Source organism: Felis catus, chromosome F1 (assembly GCF_018350175.1).
Source record: "Felis catus isolate Fca126 chromosome F1, F.catus_Fca126_mat1.0, whole genome shotgun sequence".
Classification (NCBI taxonomy): domain Eukaryota; kingdom Metazoa; phylum Chordata; class Mammalia; order Carnivora; family Felidae; genus Felis; species Felis catus.
This window is the reverse complement of record NC_058384.1, coordinates 30,747,644-30,757,023: the sequence shown is the minus strand read 5'-3', so window position 1 is coordinate 30,757,023 and position 9,380 is coordinate 30,747,644.

The following is a 9,380-nucleotide window of genomic DNA, read 5'->3' as shown; positions in this document are numbered from 1 at the left end:
AAATCTAGATCAAGAGGGGGACCCTAAGTAGCTGCCCTCCCTCCTCCCTTCCCCCCCCCCCCCCCCCCCGCCAGCCAGGTGGCCTCCCACATTGAGAAGCTCCTTCTAAGGGGAAATGAAAACTGGAGAGGCTCAGGACATGAAGCATGCAGGCAGGGTGTGGAGTTGGACGTTAACGAGGGGATTCAGTGAGGCTGCACATTCTGAATTTCGGGGTGCTCAGCACACTTCCCACCCTGGTCACGGACAGCCCCAACCAGGCATGTTACAGCCAGCAACCCCCGCCCCCAACTCAACCAGAGGGAAGTCAGAGAAGGGACCTAGGCTTGCTACCATCAAGGACCTCCAGTGAAGAACCACATCTCATGCCCTGCGGGCAATCACCGGGAGGCACGAGTCTCACCCCACACAAAAAGCCCCAATCCTCTCTCTTTTTAATGTCTCACTTTCAGCTATTAGATTGGATGGGCAGAGATCATCTTGGGAGTGGGATGAGAGGGACAGTTACTCTTTTTAAATTTAATTTTAATTTGTATCAGAGCAATACGTGTATAAAGTTAGAAAGTCCAACTACTCTACAAGGCTCTATGATGAAAATTACAACCATCTCCCAGCTAGGCAACCCCAGCCTTGATTTCCACTTCCCAAAGGCAATTGTTAACCATTCTTTTAGCTGTTTTTTTCCTCCATATTTATAAATAATGTGCTATATTTGCTGATTTCCTGAGTTTTCCATTTTGGACATTGTCTATTGACTTTTTACTTTGGACATTTTGGATTTAGCTCTCTTCCTCCCCCATCCTCATAATCCCCCCATCAAATGCTCAAAATAATGCCACAGTTTAGTTGTCTTCATATCTGGTCAATAATTTTCCTTTCAAAAATATAGGCAATACAGGTACATGATTTTTTTTTTTCTGTGACTATGTAGGCATGGTTTTATTTTGAAAAGCAAATGATTGTCCCAATTGGAAGCCAACTAAAAGAGAGCATCACTGTGAGCATAAGAGAGAATCCACTAGGCATGTTCTCCTTTAAGTGGCAAAGAGGCAGTGACCTTGACCTGGCAGAGAAGGAAAGGTGGTCCTAGCATCACAGTAATCCAAATTTACATGGTCTTAATAATGCAGACCCTGTCTGTTCGCTTTCTACTCTAGAAATCAAACCTCCCACAAAGCAAGGAAGACTTAACTAAGGTGACAAAGCTGATTGTAGATGTTTCATTCTTGATGTAAAAGTAAGGGTACAAATAGCAGATAATGGGAAGTAGAGGGGAGAGGCAGACAGAAGGGAACTGCGTTAATATCCTCAGCTAACATAGTGGGGAGTCAACACGGGCTGCATAGATAGGAGAAGAAAAGGAGGGCTAAGTATGTCATATACATGTACAGAGGGAACCAACAGAAAAGCTAAATTATAAATCAGAGAGCTGGGGGCAAGGAGGTAGGAAGCTAAATCCTCATATTTAATGGAGGTGAGTCAAGAGACCCTGTCTTAAACAGACCAAGAAATTGCTTTTAAAAACAATCTGAGTATTTTTTTAAGTTTATTTATTTATTTTGAGAGAGAAAGAGAGAGAGAGAGAGAGAGAGTGACAGACAGAGTAGGGGTGGGGTAGAGAGAGGGAGAGAGAGAACCCCAAGCGGGCTTCTCACTGTCAGCACAGAGCCAGATATGGGGCTTGATCCCACAAACCATGAGATCACGACCAGAGCTGAAATCAAAACTCAGGTGTTTAATCGACGGAGCCACCCAGGTGCCCCAAAACCAATCTGAATATTTAAAAAAAAATTTTTTTTTTTAAGGAGGCGGACGAAAGCACATCACTGGAAAGTGATGTGAGTATGGGGTGAGCAGTGTTGGTTTTCTCTCGAATGATTGGATTTTTAAAAATTCTGTGTATATATTACTTCAATTTTTCAAATGTAAAAGAGGGAAATTCACACATTTTTAAAAGTTGAATTCAGGGGTGCCTGGGTGGCTCGATTGAGTGTCTGACTCTTGATTTCAGCTCAGGTCTTGATCTCAGGGTCATGAGTTCAAGCCCTGCCTTGGAACTTATGCTGGGTATAAAGTCTACATTAAAAAAAAAAAGTTGAATTCAGTATGAACACATAAGCCATGGTACAGGTGTCCAATTTGCAATGCCAATCTGTATTATTATTCCTTCAAAAATTGCACAGTTTCCAGGCACTTTTTAAAATGGTAACATAAACTTAATGGGTCTCTTATTGAGAGACTTACGAAGTTAGCATTGGATATGGGCAACATTAGGGGAGGAGATAATGTATTTTCATTGCTCTTAATGTTGGCTACAAGGCAAATGAGCCCACCACTTAGATAATGAGGAGAGACTACACAGAAGTGGAAAATATTTCTTTATGATGCACCTGGTTCCTCGTACCAAGCCCAATTTATCGTCTGGAATCTTCTCGTATTACCTAAGCAGGTCTCTCTTCCTTGCCCCGGTCTCACCCATTTCTGCAAAGCTGGGTTTAAAGGAGGATTAGATTCAAATACCTTCTGGCTCCATAGTGAGGTGTCCTAGATTGTGCATTTCCTTTCATCATCTCTCCTCTTGGTCAACCTTTGTAGTCAGCGGAGGAAGGGGCAGCGTCCATCTTTGCAAAGAACGTGCCCCTTAGTAGGCTCTCAATTTGTTGAAAGAACGAAATTCATTGTGAGACATATAAAAGCATCCACAATTTGACCCCAGCTAGCTTTTCCAGCCTCTTCTTCCATTCCATGTCCTTACACCAGGAGACACTCCTTTGTACTCCCGTGCCTTTGCATATCCTGATTCCTCTGCCTGGAATGCTTTTTTCTCCTGTCTTAAGGCAATGACTTCAAGATCCACCTTCTTTAAAGGAGCTCCCCCATGGCAGCCTCCTCAAGCCCCTTAGCAGACAGGACCTCTCCCGAGGCTTCCAGCAGCCTGGAACTCAATAGAGCTCAATCCTGTTTCTCAACAGATGTTCCTTCACTCTACTCAATGATTGTCCCCAGGACCCTATTGTGAGAAAAATCTGTATCTTGGCTTATACCTGCAGGGAAAATATAATCCAGAAGTTCATCGAACTGGTTGAGAACGACATTAGGTGTTGCAGCAAGGGCAGAGGTCAGGAAAATGTTGTAATGGAGGGATGTCGTTTTGAAAAAGCAAGCACTCTTTACACTCGGGTGGTGTCGGGATTAGTCACGGGGAATGCAGTAAAAGAGGCTCTTCATCACCCTGTCCCCGGTCCATCGTGCGTGCCCTTCCAACTGGCTGGGCTCAGTTACGTTTGCCAACAGGTCTTCCCGGAATTCATTTACCTCTGAGACTCAAACATTAAACTTTAATGTTAAAACTTTTTTAATTATAGGAATCTTTAAACATGCACATACAAACCCTCAGATACCCATACCCCAGTGTTAACAATGGTGGATATTTTGCCAATCTTATTTTCTCTATCCTTCCACACCTCTTTTTATTGGAGAGGGAGGCAGGAGTATTTTAAAGGAAAGCACGCGTCTCGGGATAGATCTCTAACAGATACCTACTTTTAAAAACTTGCGGTAGAGTATACCTAACAAAAAATTTACCATTTTTCCATTTTAAGAGTGTAATTCAGTGGGATTCAGTACATTCACGCTGTTATGCAACCATCACCACCGTCCATGTCCAGAACATTATCATCATCCTGAACTGAAACTCTGTACCCATTAAACACTAGATCTCCATTCTCCCTTTAGCATAGCCCCTGGTAACTTCAATTGTACCGTTTGCCCCTGTGAATGTACTATACCAGATGCCTCAGATAAGCGGAATTTTCTAACACTTGTCCTTTTGTGTCTGGCTTATTTCGCTTAGCATAACGTCTTCAAGGTTCATCCTGTGCTGTAACATGTATTAGAATGCCATTCCTTCTTTAATACTGATAAGTACTTTGTAAGTCATAATCACAGCAATAATCCTATTACATCACAGCAAGAGAAGTCCCTGGTGTCTGGGGGTCTCCCTTCTAGGGATATCAAGACAGATCAGTGGGTTTAAGCGCTGCCAGCCTGATCCGTGCATTGATAACATGGCATTTTAAGTGTTCCTAAGTCTTTGCAAGTAATCTTAAGCGTACGTTTATGTCTGTATCTCTCTCTGTGTATATTTGTATCAGTCACCATGCTCAGCCCTACAACTGTCTTCTGTCGTTCCACAGACCCTCAAAACTTCCCACTGCCCCTACTCAATCTCTGATGCTGATCTCCTAGAATTCCTGAGCTCTCAGGTTTCATCCAAGACAGCTCTCTATTTCCAGTTAGTCCTTGAGTTCCCTACAAATGGGAACGCACTCAGAGCCACACTTGAATGCTTGCTCTAAAGGCTAAACGTTTCATAGAGAGTAAGTCTGCCTTCTGTCCGGTTTAGGAACTGAATTCTGTTTCCTCTAAGTTTGGGGCTTGGGGAGGCTGAAGGACAGCTGGCCAGCAGACCTTACAGATGGGGTCTGGGGACATGATGCATGAGGCTAAGACACATCCCAGGTAGCCTCCATGCTTTGTGAATTTAACAGAAGGTTGGCAAGGACTGGAATATGTTTTATTGCAACTTCCCAGCTTGGATTTGTTATTTTTCTTTTGCAGTTAAATACAGATGAGGTGTTTTTTAAAAAGCAAATATTCAGAGAGTCTGAACCAAACAGGCCCTGACAATTTTCCAGAGTTCAGAGTTGACATACCTATCTCGTGCCCTTATAAATTCGCAGAGGCCAACAGGTGCCAGACCTGAAAAGTCGGTCTACCTCTCACACACTCTGCCTTATTAGGGAGGAGGGGGCAAGAAGGAGGGAGAGGACAGAGCAGAGACAGTGGGGCAGAAGGACCTGAGGAGAGGGTGGCAGTGGGGAAGAGGAGAGCTCGAGTCTATAGATAGAAACAGAGCGCACGCCAGGATGCTGGACGCTAGATCAGCTATCCAATAGAAATAAAATACGAGGCACAAATGCGAGCTGCACATACAATTTTCAATTTTCTAGTAACCATATTAATAAAAGTAAAAGTAAACCAGTGAGATACATGTTAATAATATATTTTATTTAATCCAAAGTACTCAAAATATCGTTTTAACATGCAATGGATGGAAAAATTATGAACGTGCTATTTCACAGTCTTTTTTGTGTATTAAGTCTCTGAAATCCCGTGGGTAGGTTATACTTACACATGTCTTAACTCGGACTAGCCACACTCAAGCGCTCAAAGGCCATGTTGGTGGGTAGCTATTGTATTGGACAGCATTGCCCTGGTTCTTGACCAAACTGTTCAAACTCCTCTCAACTTCCAGTCTGTTAGACAGGGATAACTCTCCCTGCTCGATCCCCTTCAAGGGTTGTGTGAGATGCATGCAGCCAATAGGCGTGACTGTGCTTTGGGCTAAAGCTATTGGGCCCTTCACAGGCCCCTACCTCAGGAGAAAGAAGCAAGTATTGCCAATATCAACCTATCAATCTATGTATTGCCTGGCCACCTGGCCTTAGCATGTATGGAACCAAAAAGAAGCGTGGCAGGGGCTCACTGACACCTCCATTTCACAGGACAGTTCAATTTCACAACAAAAATCAGGTTGTCAACTGTTGTTCTACAGAACATCTACTATCACAACCATTGTGTTTATTTAAAAGATGAGAGGATATTGGGGCGCCTGGGTGGCTCAGTTGGTTAAGTGTCTGACATCAGCTCAGGTCATGATCTCACGGTTAGCGGGTTGGAGCCTGGCGAGCCCCCGCATGGGGCTCTGGGCTGACAGCTCAGAGCCTGGAACCTGCTTCAGATTCTGTGTCTCCCTCTCTCTGCCCCTCCCCCGTTTGTGCTCTGTCTCTGTCTCTCAAAAATAAATAAAATGTTGAAAAAAATTTTAAAAAACAATTTAAAAATGAAAGCATATTTTAATACTCTCCCAAGCACCAGGGATGTAAGATGAGAAAAATAAGCTGCTTGCTCCTGATGAGGTCATGGGGGGGGGGGGGGGCGGAGGGGGAGGGTTGGGGGGAGGGGGAGGGTTGGGGGGAGGAACACATATGCAAAAATGTATGTATAAGAAGCAAATAGATACGTATGCCCTAAGACTCTTGTTTGCAAGTGTCAAAATACCCAGTTCAAAGGGCATAAACAAAAAGGGGGAATATACTGGCGCACCTGACTGGAGACGCTGTGGTAAATGTGGCTGTAGGCCAACCTTGATACCGCCCCCTTCTTGGCTCTGCCCCTCATCTCTGGCTCCAGGTGACCACCTCAGCAGCCCCTGGCGCGCGAGTCCCCACGTTCGAGTCCAGCAGGAAAATCAGTGAGCCCCAACCAAGAGCTCCCAGCAGCTTGTGGGCTCTGATTGACCCGTTCTTGAACCGGTCGCTGCGGCCCCTAGCACAGTTTGCTCTGCCTGGTCACCCAGATGCACGTGGACCAGGAATGTGAGGGGAATGAACGGCTTTCCCAAAGGAAAACTGGTAGACCGTTACTTGAATTGGGGTGGATGGATACTGAACGGCCAAGAAACAACAATATTGACTAAAATTTATGAGAACGCAGAAAAGGTGTGACCAGGGCTGGCTTCCTGAGCTTTTGGCCTGTACAGTCCCACTCTTAAAAGGTCCCCAACTTGGTGAATGCTCCGCTGTCACCAGCTTGAAATTCTTCATAATTTGAGAACAAGGGGATCTCCATTTTCACTTAAATTACAAATCACATACTTATCCTGGATGTGACTACCATTACATTGCATACACAAAGAGGTGGCTTTGGAATTGAATTTTCAAAGATAAAACAGCCATTTTCCAAGTGGGGAGGGCTAAGAGGTAGAAAGGAGCAGGAGGAAATTCCAGGCAGAGGGATTAGCACGGGCAACAAGGTAGCAACGCCAGAGGTTCAAGGAGAAACCGAAACCATTAGCGTCTCAAGTGGCTGGGGCTTGAAGTGCAGGGGTGGCCCCAGCTGAGCCCAGAGACAGGGGCAGGGTGTGTCAAGCCAGGAGGCTGGAGCTCAAAGAATATTTCTTGAATGAATTAGCAAAGACAAGTCAAGTAAATTACACTAGAAAAAGTATTTCTTTTGTAAACCTGTATTTTCCAAATGACCATTATAAACTAACACAGCCCCGTTTCCCTCTTTGCCTGTCTACCGCAGACTAAGGCTAACTCTTCGGCAAGTAATATTAGCGTCTACTGATCTTTATCATCAGCATGTTAACAAGGTTTGCATTCCACCTCTGTGACTTCACCATCCAAATATTTATGAATCAGGGAGATGTTTCTAAGAACGTGTTTTCCGACTGTTTATAACAATAATAGTGTGCTTTAATTACAAAGATGACGTTCTAAAACCTAAATAGAACAAGCCTCAATTGTGTGGGAGTTCATTGCTTTGGTGATAAAGAAGAAACACAGACGGTGACTCAGGTGGAACATTGTTTCATTTTCATTTTGTGTTTCCTTTGGTGCTACATGTCAGGGCATGTTAGAAAACCCATGGAGAAGTGTGCTGTGGGGAACCTGAAAGTTAAAACGAAGGCTTTATGTGTGACAAGGAAAGTACAGTGTTCCCTTCTCAAGGCTAACATGAAAGGGAGATGACAGCTTCCCTCCACACAGGGCTGATGAGCTGGTAATGGCCAATATTTTGCTCCCAAATTATTTTTTAAAAATGCTGAAGAGCTACCTGGGTGGCTCAGTCAGTTAAGAGTCCGGTTCTTGATTTTGGCTCAGGTGATGATCTCATGGTTTGCGAGGTCGAGTCCCACATCGGGCTCTGTGCTAACAACTCAGAACCTGCTTGAGCCTTTGTCTCTCCCTCTGTCTGCCCTCCCCCCACTCATGCTTGTGCTCTCTCTCTCTCTCTCAAAATAAATAAATTAGCTTTTTAAAAAAAAAAATGCTACAGAGACAACACTGGTCCTCTGAATTGAGAATATGTTTTGAGTTTCTGCCGCAGGCTTATTTCAAGTTAAATGAAACATAAGAGGAGAAAGTGATGTTCAGGTGTTTGCTAAGTGCTGAGTATAGAGCCTTTGTCTGCCTTGTTCATTCTTGTCTTCCTAGCACTTGAACAACACCTGACTTGTAGCAGGCACTCAATAAACAGTTAATGAATCAGTGAATAAATTTATTCCTCACAGTAATCCTGTGGCTGTGTACACTTTTCAGATCAGAACACAGAGACTGGGGCACCTGGGTGACTCAGTCGGTTAAGTCGGTTAAGACTTTGGCTCGGGTCATGATCTCCCGGCTCACGGTTGGAGCCTTGCATCGGGCTCTGTGCCGACAGCTCAGAGCCTGGAACCTGCTTTGGATTCTGTGTCTCCCTCTCTGTGCCCCTCCCCCGCTCACTCTCTCTCACTCTCTCTCTCTCAAAAATAAATAAACATTAAAAAAAATACAAAAATAAATAGAATGTGCCTTAAAAAAAAAAAAAGAACACAGAGACTATGTGCTAGCAATTGAGGGAAGGAGATGATATGTCCAGGCAGGTGTGTACAAGGCAGACAGACAACATGAGGCTTCCTTGGTGACTCACTTCTTTGTGACCAAGTGTGTGTCTCTTCTATAGAATCTGTGGTCAATGGAGAATGATAGCAGGAGAAAAGGGGCTCTTAAAGTGTAACTTCCCCTTCACGATCATCTTCACCGTCATTATTGACTGTAGACACAGAGCCTAAAATTATAGGATTGAAGAACTGTAAGGAAGTTCAGAATTTATTTATAATACTAGAAGCTCCCATTTATGTAATTTAAATTGTTTTTTAATGTTTATTTTTCTATTTTAAGAGAGAGAGCAAGAGCACTGAGGAGGGGCAGAGAGAGAGGGAGAGAGAAGCCCAAGCAGACTCCATGCTGTCAGCACGGAGCCTGCCACAGGGCTCAATCCCACAAACCCTGAGATCATGACCTGAGCCGAAATCAAGAGTCAGACGCTTACCCGACTGAGCCACCTGGGCGCCCCAGCACAGATTCCCTGATCCATACAGAAGGAATCTGACTCGCAGAAGAGGACCCAAGGCTATTCCGTTAGCACAGAACCAGGACCTGAGCCCCACATCGATGTCATTTCCACTTACCCAATGTTCTCAATTTGAGACAAGTACCCTTTGGATTTCTTTCTGTTTTGTTGGTGTCAGTCAATGCTAGGGTTAGCAGGGCAAAAACGATTTGAGTTTATTAGAGTTGATTAGTCATTCCATTTCCCACCTTAGAACTATTGGATTTTTTCCTGTATCCCATCTCAGTGCCTGGCACATGGTAGAGAGTCATAAGTGCTTGATACACTTAATTAAGCCAGGATTTGATTTGGATGGAATCTCAGTCCTTAATATCCTTCAGCAGCAGGACTGGAAAAAAGCAGGAAACTATACCCTTTGA